This window comes from Haliaeetus albicilla, chromosome 16 (assembly GCF_947461875.1).
Source record: "Haliaeetus albicilla chromosome 16, bHalAlb1.1, whole genome shotgun sequence".
Taxonomy (NCBI): Eukaryota; Metazoa; Chordata; class Aves; order Accipitriformes; family Accipitridae; genus Haliaeetus; species Haliaeetus albicilla.
In genome coordinates this window covers 30773905-30786534 of record NC_091498.1, presented here as the reverse complement: position 1 = coordinate 30786534, position 12630 = coordinate 30773905, and the positions used below count along the sequence as shown (strand labels likewise).

At 38.4% G+C, this 12630-nt stretch overlaps 1 long non-coding RNA gene across 1 annotated transcript; it reads left to right on the top strand.

Annotated features, from left to right (window-relative positions):
• LOC138689476 (uncharacterized) lies at positions 1-10006 on the top strand. Its single transcript, XR_011328301.1, has 4 exons — positions 1-128; positions 1246-1436; positions 4454-4530; positions 7717-10006. It is a non-coding gene; the product is annotated as an uncharacterized lncRNA (long non-coding RNA).
• The last annotated feature ends 2624 nt before the right edge of the window (positions 10007-12630 follow it).

Below are 12630 nucleotides of genomic sequence, written 5' to 3'. Positions count from 1 at the left end.
TGCTCCTGATCACCATCATCAAGAAGTTTTGTTTTGTATTTAGTGCTGGAAAGACAGCTGCAATATACTTCTTGACATAACTGAAAGAGGAACAATAATAGAATAAGAAATGCAGCACTTCTCAGGTGGTAAAGTATTCAAACATGTATTTAGCGTTCTGGATATCTCAGATTTGTATTTTTATTCCTAGAAACTACATTATTAAAATTATTTCACATCATATAAATACAATTTTCTTTTGTTAATGCATTTGCTCTTATTTGATTTTCTTTCAAGCTAGAGCACCAATAATTAAGCTTATGAATGTTTTTCTGCATTTGTTCTCTGTATTATTAGCAGCATTGTCTGAAGCATTTACCTAACAGCAGTTAATAAGGCCTCTATTTTGAAACATGATTTTGCCCATTAATGCTTCATTCTGCATAAGAAAAGATTTAAAGCTAGACACAGCAATATTTTTTTCTGTTGTTAGAATCAGAAGCTCTTAAGCTTTTAAATGGGTCAACCATCCAGTATGACTTAGTCACATGTGCTTTAAATTAGTCAAGTGCTTAATTGGCTTGCTGTATGTTTGCATGTATAAATATAGATGCTTGAGCCAAAAGATACCTTGATACATACAACAGAGGTCATTTTGTATGTTCTAATTTTGTAGAAAGAAGAGACTCCTGAATGAACTGGTTTTTCAAACCAATTGAATTTTCAGAAAGTTAAATGCAATTAAAAATGTTGGCTGCCCAGCAGGACTGGAAAATCAGGCTATTATTTCATCGCCAGTAAAAATTAGATACATGCATTTGAAAATTTTAGATATATGTCTGTAGCTAAATGCATCAGTATGGCTTTAGACTGATATACAGAGATTATTCATACAATTCATTAATATGCCAATCAAATGAACTAAACTGAAGCTGCTACTTGGATGTATGAACAGAATTTGTTTGCCCATTATATATGTTCTATGATCTGTAAGCAGAAGAAAGAGCAGTTTAATGCTGTGCTGAAAAATATCCCTGTAATATTTTAGATTAAAACATAGAATTCCATGCTGCAAGTGGGATTGTTAAAGGTCTACAGAATGTGAAGTGAACAAAAGAGCTTGCATATATGCCTGACATTTAGGTTGTAAGGTTAATAGCACCAGTAATGATGAAATTGGGCATGGTTCATAACTCAACTTTCAGTTAGTTTTGGTACTAAAACAATGTTAAAATTTGTCATCTGATCACACATTGTTCTTTACAGCAGTGATTTCTGAATTTTGCTATGAATATAATATCATGGTTATGACTCGAAGAGACAACAATGTGATCATAGGAAGCTTATGGGGGAAAAAACCCAAACAAACCAGCTAGTGGAATGGCAACAAACGAGATGGATTTGCTGTAACCGTGGCAAATGTGAACGCTGGGAAACAAGAAAGGACAAAGAAGAAGGTATGTTGCATTCGTAAGGTACAAAACCAGAAAACGTCACTATCTTTGAAACCAATAGGCAAGTAGCTAGAAATTCTCCATACATGATCCAGTCACTAAGTCAAAACCCTCAAACCTGAGAGATTTAAGTTAGGCATCTAAGTAATGTTTAGGATCTAAAGCAAGCTGGATTGATCTTTTTCTATTTAAGTAAATTGTGAAAGATGTGACGCTCTGCAAGCAGAGATACATCAAAGACTTACAATGCATGTGACAATCGTAATAGGTACATGTGATACTTGTATGCTAGAGTATCAGTAAGCATTTTACATATATAATAATCTAGTGTGCTGACTTGATGGATCAGTTTCCCATGGAAACACCTGCAGGTAATTGTTGCAAATTCCCAGTGCAGCGATTGCCTGCCAGGATTCTATTAAGATAATCATATTTTCTAAGTTTAACATGCTTATAATCCACATGTAGTTTAGTATGTTTTCTTCTTCACTTTTTTGTCCTGAAAATACAAATACACTTTAAAATATTTAATGGAAGCTAGCTCATCACTGATTCATTTTCATTGTCTTTAAACTAGCAGATTAACAGAAGCTGAATGTAACACAGATTTTTTTAAGATACTTTCAATGAATTGTGAAATAAATGCAGTTTTTAAAATCTGCTTTATTACTGAAGAAGAATTGTGGCTGTCTCTTTAGTTGGCCTGTTTAAGAGGAATAACAGCAATAGATGTAAGGCTTGAGGTTTGTCCCTTGAGATGGTCACAAATAGAACCAAGGGAATAATTAATCATAGGGTGCTAGCACACTAATTAGTATTGTTTGAATTGATAGGAATTGTAGGTTCTCACTATCTTTGAAAATCTGTTTTTATTTTGGTGTGAATATTTTAGCCTTTTTTTTCCACTTTAAGTAGCTGTCATTCTCAGTATATTTTACATCATAATAGGAGGCATATAAGGATGGAATACTGGCAAAAAGTCTGTATACCATCTGCTTACATACCTTAATTTTGACAATAAGAAAGAATACAAAAAATTCCGTGGTCTTATGAGATTCAGAGAAGCAAGGGGCACAGTCTGAGTGAAATACAGCACTGTTAGTAGCATATTAGATAAATACAAAATAGCTCTTTTAGCCTGGAATAATTGGTTCACCACAGTGCCTGCCATATGGCCAGCAGCTTGCTGATGCCCTTTGCCCCAGCTGTCTTGTGTAATGGCAGCATCTGAGTTGTTGTTCTAGTCATTCTGATAAAAGCAGGTTTTCACACTGACTAGTTATATATCATTATAGCTTGCAAAGATGGCCATTATTTTGTTTAAGTCTTATGGAATTGCCAGGGGCTACTTCTGATTTCTGCTGAAGTAGAATAAAAGGCCTGCATAAGCCCTTGACTCTTTTGACCACAGGTAGGTGCGTGGAACATAAACAGAGCAGCATTTTTTCTGTGTGTGCAGGTATGGCGATTCTTAAAGCCAAAGTTCTCTTCTGTACATTTGACCTCATTTTTCTAAGGTTTTCTGTTCATAGAAAATTTCTTGCCTCAAATAGGTAAGCTGAAATTATGGAAGCATCTAATATATTTTAAAAAAGCAAAATAATTCCATAACTACAGTAGTTGTTACAGCATTTAGTTAGACATTAGGATCAATTTCAGACATCCTAAAAATTCTCTGTTTTTTACATGTATGGAGAGCTATGGTTTTAAAATGTGTGCCTGCTTTATAAAAGTTGCTGGAAGAGATAACAGTTATTTTCACATACCAGCACAAAATTTGGCTGTTTCATGACAGCCAAGAAGTGGTGAAACTTATCTGGAAACTGCAACAAATTATTAGTTTGTTGGTTTTTTTTCTGGAGGTTGACATTAAGTTACCAGGTTAATTATATTGATATGTTTCTTTCTAGCTACTAATTGTCCCCTGCACCCTGGCTGGCCATTTACAAGATATTTACAGGAGGTTTATAAGCCATTTACATTGCCAGGAAACTTATGATGTAGGGATGAAATTGAAATACAGATCATAACTTACCAACCATCAAACTTCTAAACACGCTAAAACCTTCTAAACAGATCTACAGTGACCTATCAGCATTCCTATCCAGCTTTGTTTATATGCATTTCCTATTTTTGTTGGATTAAAAGCAGTGTTTGTTCTGTGTTTGAACAGCACAGTTGGTTCTGGATTCATAATGTGGACTTTTAAACTATTTTAAGAGGAATACACATTTTTCACTGCATATGCTGCCTTCTTTTTTTTTAATACTTCTAGTCTAAAAATGTTTGATAATTTTTTACAGCTACAAGAAAGAGTACTGTGTGATACCAACTGTGTAAAATAGGCCAAATTTGACCACCAACTACTTTCAATTCACCAACAGTGAAAACAAATATTTTTCAATAGTCCTCTGGTTATCATATTATTTGCCTGAGGAGGTTAACATTTTTTTTTCTTTTCTTTTGTTGTTAATAGGGTAGGGGGGTTCTTTATTTGTTTTTTACAGTGTGCTAATACCTCTTCTGTTTGGTATTGCTATTCATACATTTGCCTGAAATCTGAAAATAGGTTTCAAGATACAGAAGGTTGAGGTATCTTAATTTTCTGTCTGCATGACAGATTCCAGTAGCTTTTCACCATCTTCTTCAGTATTGATGTTTTTGCTCCTTTTCCTGCTTACCAGCCACAGGGATTGTAACCAATATATCCTATTGACAAAAGGCTCCGTTGTACTTGAAAGTTAATTGCCGAGTATTCTCCTATGGATTGGAGATAGACCTTGGTCTGTCCCCCTGTATTTTAATGCATGTGAATGAGGAGGTTTTTGTTGTGATCCAGTTCTAATGACTTATCATATGACATCCACCCTCCATTCTTCATTTAATGTATTTATTTTGTCAACCTCTGATACATCTCTGATTCATCATTTTATTGAGCGCTGATGGATCCCATACTTCATAATCCTGGCACCAGCCCTTCTTTTACTGAATCATACAGACTATTCTTATATTTTTTTCAGGACCAGTTACTGAGATGTGCTATGCATAGAACATTATATAGCACTGTGATACTTCCATTACAGATGATGTGTCACAGGTATGCCTTCCCAATGACGTAGGTGGAAAAAAACGAGTTGGTAATTATCTACCCATTACTTACAGCATACATTTCATCCTGAGCAGCAATAACAAATTGGCCTGTGTCAACAGTCTCCTTGTTGGAAAAATATTCCTCGGTTATATGATAACAAGCAGCCCTGTGTCATAACTGGAATTAGGTATATAAGAAGGTGGACAGTGTTATGTTTATTAAGGCTATGTGTTGACTAGGTGGTTCTTGAGCCAATAGCACTAATTAATAACTCAGCTACGTGTGCATGTACTGAACTGACAATGAGTTTCGGAACCTTATTATGTGATTGTTTCCCTACTGTTTTTCACATGATTTTACTTTTGGGGTTGGAAGTATGCATGCTCTCCTGCTGTAGCAAAAACATGGTGGTATACACATTCAGCACCTTCACAAGAATAGTGAGATGGTAAAATATTGTTCATTCACATAAAAACCAGGAAAAAGCATACTGCAAAAGTATGAACAGTGCATTATGTAAGGTACTTTTGACTGTCATACAAACTCAGAAAGTTTTCATTAATTAGTACACTCACTTGGTCAGTAAGTGTCAAACTACAAAATCCTGCTCCAACATACTGAGATTAAATCTTCTCATTGAAGAAGGTTTCTTAAAATTTTGAATGTGGGCAATATAATTTGGTGATGAATACTAGTTACTGTGCTGTTATGATGTGATGTAGAGTAAAAAGATTTCTTTGTGTCACAGAATCTTTGAGAGAGAAACAAAGATTTTTACCTCTGTCTCAAACTTTGATGTTTCAGTGTCCTACTAGTGTTACAAAGCTTTGTTTTCCATTTTGTTTTTCATAAAAATGCCAATATTTGCATGCTAGGTGAGTTATATAGCACTTTTCACATATGCCTTATAAATTTTAGATATAATTTTATTAAAATTTCAGCCTAATTTTGGGCAATCACTTATTTACTAAATCAGCATTATAAGATACAGGCTCTGAGGTATTTAAACAATATGAAGTATCAAACTGAAAAATTTATAAAATTCTATTCTAGGTTTATGTGCAGGTAGGCAAGGCTTTCTAGCGTACACTGGAAATGCCTAAAATCTCTTGAGTTTATCAGAGAAATCAGAAAAAAGAAAATTAAGGGTCACAAAGTAAAAAGATAAGAAGTTGTTAGTGCAGAGAGAATTCTGCAAGTGAAGGTGTTTCATTGTGTTTTTCTTCCCCCTTATTTTAACATGTTTGGCATTCTTTTAGTAATTATTTTGTTACTGGAAGTACTGATTCATTGTAGTTTTTCCCACAAATGTGTTTGACCTTTTCTCCCCCTACATTCCAGATGAGTACTATTGTGATAGTACTTCAGCTGTCTGTCTCTCTTGCTTGCCCTTGCTGCTGTGCTGACTCAGTATGTTATTATTGATTCACTACCAAACCAGAACAGCGAATGGTGGCTAAAAGAGTTTCATGGAGTATGGGAAGAATCAAGTTCCAATGCTAGATTTAGACAAGCCTTAAAATGAGCCATGTGTGCCAGATGACTACTCTAGCTACTAGGTCCTTTGTGGTACTGAGGATTTCCTGGATACATCTGCACTGTCCCCTCGCATAGCTCTCTCACTCCTTGGCCCGGACCTCCATGGTCTAAGCTGTATACTTTGTTAACTCCTGAGGTCTCTCTGGATTGAACGTACTAGGGCCCTTGCTGATGAAGCCCTGGTGTGTCTAAAAGACAATTGTAAAGACAGCGTGGAGGCCACTGCACAAAAGACTGACTACCTCTGCCAGACTGTCCTCCAGTGCCATCCCAGGAGGCACCATACTCTGGTCTGCTTCATACCCTGCCTTATTCCATGCTAGACTGTACCACACCTAGCCTAAGCGGTATGGCTTTCTGGAGGGTTGCTGGGCAACCTTGTCACTGCTCAGGATAACCGGAAAAACAACCCAGTAAGTCTGAACACAAAGCCATCAAAGTTTAATAGCGTTTTGGCTTGGGTTCATGAGAAAACGTGGGCATAGCTCTGTTATACCTGAAGATGGCCTAGACTGGAGGTGTCACTTCCAGCACCATCAGCCTAGCACACTGCTAGCAGGTCTTAGGACAGCTTGACGTTCCTGAATTCTGTCAACAGTGGTGAGCAGGGCCATTTTAAGTTTCAGAAAATGAAAGCAGAATATACATGAAGGAGAGCATGTGACTGCATTAAACACAGTAGGATGCATGCATCGCCTGGCAAGAAATGGCTCTGACAAGCATCTGTACATTCCCATGCATGTATTGCCCCCTAGGTCGGTAGGCCTGACACCTTGTCATGATGTATTGCCCATCAATAGGAAAAGATAGGAGGTGTGATGACTATCCCTTCACCAGGATGATGTCACGTAATTTTATAAACTGCATTCCAGCATGTTGTTGATGCTGATTCCATAGGAAGTACGGGTGGAATGGGGTTTGTACCCAGGGAGCACTACTTTTTCTGATCTGCTCAGAAAATGTGTATTTCCTATCCAAGTCCTTTCTGAGGTTCCTAATTGCAGAAGATATCTTCCCATGGGGCTGTCACCCTAGGCCACATGTGGCACCCTAGCAAGGATGGGAGGGAGAATACTTGAGGCATTACAGAGTATACAGTGTAAGACAGGGTAGGCACTACTGACCTTTTGGTATAGGGCAGTCTCAAAACACAGACAGAAACAGGACAACTTAACACAAGCATGCCTTCTCTCATTAAGTTTCAGCCTAGGATTTCTGTTTCTGAGTGGAATACTGTGTACATGGTGACAGATGTGCTCACAAAGCATAGGGAATGCTGGTTTACTCCTTTTACAGTAGGCATCCAAGGTAGCTGAACACCCACGAGTTAACCAACAGTGACCACAGGAGGCCTGGTAGGACACTGTGGTAGAAACAATTCATTGAGAGTGGAAGGCGTAATGTGTACCAGCTCCACAGCAGACAGGAATGTACACTGCTAATCATCTCAAAGGCATATTCCAATTCAAAATGAGGCACCTGAAGCGTCACAAAGTTTTTGATTCACTCCTCACTGAGGGCAGGTTAGAAAAATACAGCAGCAAAGTTCCGCTACCACATTACACTTCTCACAATATGCATCAGCTTGATTTTTATCCTCACTCTGTTTTCCTGTCCCCGTCTCACTTCCTTTTTCCTTCCTTTTTCTTGCAGTTGCATTTTCTTGCTGAGGACATGTTGCTGCACAGAGAGATGCCTAGGTCGGTAGGCCTGACACCTTGTCATGATGGGCCACCTCGTCAGGAGCTGCTCTGGGAACATGATCTGCAAATGACTTCAGTTTAAACCTCCTCCTCATGCAAAATTGCAGGTTTTGTCTTTGTGAAGCAGGTGTCAGTGCACTATGCTGTGTCTGTCTTGCCAATACATTGTGAACAGAAAGGGGTGCTCCCGCTTCCAGAGGCTTTATGCTCGGGATAAGGAAAGAAAGCAGATCTCCATTTCTAGTTTTATAAATAGAAAGTCATTGGCTTCTCTATCATGCACTTCAGATGTTACGCTGGGCAATCCTGCAACTATTCTAAGCAGTTATGTATGCAAGGTGTTGCGCACTTGTTAATCACTCTGTGAGGCAAGACACCTTGTGCTGATAGTGCCATATCATAGAACGTGCTGTGTTTGAAACTGTGCCACATGTGCAGTGCCTCATCAGTCTTCACATGCACCCCCACTACATGAGGTGTGTCAAACAGCAGTTGTTCACACAGCAATGGGAAAGCTGGTGTTCATCTTTCCCCTGAGCATTCTTCATTTTGCAGTGAATTGCATTACTACACATTTGATAGACATCCTGGAGCAGTTTAAGTAGTGTTGTTGCTGTATTTCTGTACAGGCAGCCTCAAGAGGGAGTCAGTGGGTTACTGTGATCCAGCAAAGCTGCCTAATCCTACAAAGTGTGGTATTCCTTGGGAAAATTAAGCTCTGACTAAGCACAACCAGGGGAAAGCAGAATTTGTGCACACGGCCTGTATAGACTGTGATGGAGTAGTAGCCCTTGTGAGGGCTGGTAAGAACCTTGTGGTATAAGATCCTGTATCAGCACAGAAGCTGTTGCTAGACTGGTGTATGTCAGTATCACAATAAATACCACAGCTGTTGTCCTACGGCTCTGAATGATTCCAGACAAGGTAGAAGACGTTTTTAAGACTTGGGTTTTGCCTCTGCATTTCCCCTATCGTTTGTCTTCAATTCTTTTCAGCATTATGCCATTCAGCCATTGTATATAACCACTATTCTCAGCATGGACTGATACGCTCTGGGGCATGCACTTTATAGCAGTGTTAGAGAATAATACTTTATTTGATTTCCTGACAGTTTCCTGACTGATTATGAAAAATACAATATTTAACTATAAATGTCTGTATGGTTATTCTTTCCATTGACTCTGTGATCATAGTGGTTGACTCTTGATAATGTTATTGTCAATACTGTATTACTGGCTAATAAGAGAGAGTTGAGGACATGGACATTACTTCGGTACACACGTGCCAGGAAGCATGACACACATCCGTTGCAATCTCTATGTGTAATTTGCTCTATCAAGTGCCTCATGAGACAGGTTAATATTACAGCCAGTGAATGGCTATAGTAATAAGTGTAATTTTGACATGAAGTTCATCCAAATATGTGAGTATTCTGGCACATGGGACTGTAGCAGGTTTCCACACATATGTGATAAAGTAGTGAAAACATGACATGTGACCCCATGACCAGATAAATGAGACTACTGCAGGTGCCTCCAAAGAATTATTTTACCCTGGCAGCTAATCATATATAGACTTGTCAGACCTGGTGTTATATCAGAGCTAGATATCTAGCTGACTAGGGAAGTTTATCCTGCTGTAATTTTGGATGTTATAAATTAATAGCTGTTCAATGCTGAAGAACAACATCATTATTTGCAGCTATTTTGGTAATGTCTAATGACTCCAGGAATGTTCTAGTTGTTTCATCCCTGCGTAAGAAGGAAAACGCAGGCACTGTAAAATTTTAATTAAGAGTAAGAGCTGAAATAAGAAGAAAAGTGGTGGAAAAATAGGCCTCAGTAAGTTTCAGTACACCACTTGCCTTGAGTAATGTCATGTGATGAAGCAAATACTCTATCCCCTTCATTTGATCTGATTCCAGTCAGTATAATACGATTCCCCCCACCAACCCTCACTGGTAAGGCCTCGCTGCTAGCGATTCAGAAAGTCTGATCTTGTACCAAGTTATCATCCAGGAATTCAATGCATTTTTCAGATGCCAGTCTTTCTCATTCTGACAGCTTTCTCCACCCTTTGTCATCACAATCATTTTATTGTGTTATTCATAGGACAAAAGAATCAGATGTAGATCCATAATTTTTGTAGTTCCATAGTCTTCCCAGATAAGGCCTACTGTAACACTTGTTCAGTTGTCTGGTGCATTTAAAACTAAAAAGTATTTTTATACCACCTTGTCTTCATACACTGCAAATTTCTGGACAGAAATTTTCAATGTTTGTTGAGGATTACATTTTAAATTAGGTGAAATCTCATTAGTTATTTCCAAGATTAGCTTGCTTTTCCTATATCAAAATGTGTTATATGTGAAACTGCTACTGAAGAAGGAGGCTATTTCCTACACCTAACAAGTGTAGGAAATATCTTCAATACTACTTTCATTCTTGGAAAGTGTTTGATTTAAAGATGTCTTCACCTATAAAATGTGTGCTGAATTAAGAGAGACTGAAACCTAATTTAACTGGAAATGTTTAAAGATAAGAGGATTCAGCAGCAGTGTTAGAAACACTAGTGAGGAGAGGGATTCCAAACGTAGGCAGAGGACCTGACTTTGGAAAGGGGAAGTTGTGTCGAAAAGGGTTCATCTAGGTGTCCTTCACAGTGTGAAGAGCAGGATTCATAGAATCACGGAATTGTTGAGTTTGGAGGGCACCTCAAAGCAGGGTCAGCTAAAGCAGGTTGTCCAGGACTATGTCCGGTTGGGTTTTGAATATGTCCAAGGATGGAGACTCCACAACCTCCCTGGCCAACCCACTGCAGTGTTTTACCACCCTCACGGTAAAAAGTTGGGGTGTTTTTAATGTTTAAATGAAATTTTTTGTATTTCAGTTAGGGCCTATTGCTAGTTCTTGTTCTTTCACTGGGCACCACTGGGAGGAGCCTAGCTGTCTTCTTTACTCTGCCTCCATCTGAGTATTTATACAGAAAGATACTCTCTCACCTTCTCAAGGCTGAACACTCCCAGATCTCTCAGCCTCTCATTAAACGACAAAAACTCCAGTCCCTTAGTCATCTTTATGTCCCTTTGCTGGACCAGCTCCAGTATGTCCATGTCTCTGTTGCACTGGAGAGCCCAGAACTGGAGTCAGCGCTCCAGATGTGTCTGTCTCATCAGTGCTGAGTAGAGAGAAGGATCACCTCTCTCCACCCGCTGGCAATGCTTTTCCTAACACAGTCCAGGATGCTGTTGGCCTTCTTTGCCACAAGGATGTACTGCTAGCTCATGTTCAACTTGTTTTCCACCAGGACTCCAAGGTCTTTTTATGCAAAGTTGTTTTCCAACTTGTCGGCCCCCAGCACGTAACAATGCATGGGGTTATTCCTCCCTAAATGCAGAACTTGGTGCTTACCTTTGTTGAACTTCATGAGATTTCCTGTTTGACAATTTCTTCAGCCTGTTCGAGGACTCTCTGAATAGCAACACCTGCTGTATCAATCACCCCTCCCATTTTTTTGTCACCCGTAAACTTGCCACCTGGCTTTCAGTTCAACTTGGTGATGCTGATCACAACCCCTTAAGCCTGGCAGCTCAGGCAGCTTAGGCAGCTTTCAGTCTACCTCCCTGACCACTTATCTAGGGCATAATTTATCAATTTGCCAATGAGGATGTTACAGGAGGGTGTGTCGAAAGCCTTGCTGAAGTGAAGATAAACAATATCAACTGCTCCTCCCTCATCCATCATGCTAGTGATTTCATCACAGAAGGCTGTCGGGTTAGTCAGGCATCATTTCCCTTTCATAAATCAAAGCTGACTACTCTAAATCACTTTTTTGTCCTTAATGTGTTTGCAAATGGTTTCCAGGATTATTTGTTCCATCCCCTTCCCAAGGATAAAGGTGAGGCTGACCGGTTTCTAGCTAGTTACTTTGACTTCTGGAGAGCACAGTACAGCCAAAGCTGGCCAGTTAAGCTGTCTATATAGCAGCAGCAGTAAATCACTTTTTTGTTCATCTTGGGAATCTGATGTACGTGTGCACAGAGATTTCATTCCTAGTTCCTTATCTCTCTAATTATATCTACTACAAAAGGCAGCTTTTGAAAGTAGAAAGGTGTTTTTTTAATGTTTCTTATGCTTTTCATATCTGAAAATGTGTGTCAGAAGCAGGCTGATGTATAAAATCTTCAGCAATTAAAATTTTTTAAATGGTCTTGCTTAACAGTCACTATTAGTCATGATAGTTAGAATAATTTTGAGTAGTAGTACCTTATCTGTCATAACAAATAACAGTAAAGCTAATCTGTGTTGATTTCCTATGCTAAGCAAACTTGCCTTACTGAAAAAAAAAACGTAGAGTGATCTTTTAAAATAGAAATTCTATTTTAATTGACAGTCTAAGAATATCATTAAGGCAAGTTATGTAAGGACAGGCAATGTCTTTTATTAGACTAACTAGTAGAGTAGAAAAAAAGTAGGCAGGATTTGTTAGGCAGGAGTGTTTCTGTGGAAGTGTTAATAGCAAAACTTAGTTTTAGCCTATGCTAATCACAGATAAAACCAAGACAGGGAGATGGTAAGATTGCCATTTATCAGCAACAAGCCTGAAGATTTCTTCAGTGTACTCTCTGTAGAAGATTTCAGTGAGTTCTAACTACCTGAAAAGTTTACACAAGGAATAGTAGTATTTCTGAGGATTTTGAAGAACAAAGGCTTGGCCTGAAATTATATGTTCATGAGATTCTGTCTTATTTTAAATTTTAATTAGTGCTGTCAAGTAAATTTACCTATGAATTACCAATTAACACATTCTGAAATGTAAGTATTGTAACCTTTGAAAAGGCCATTCTGCACAGAATGAATGGGGG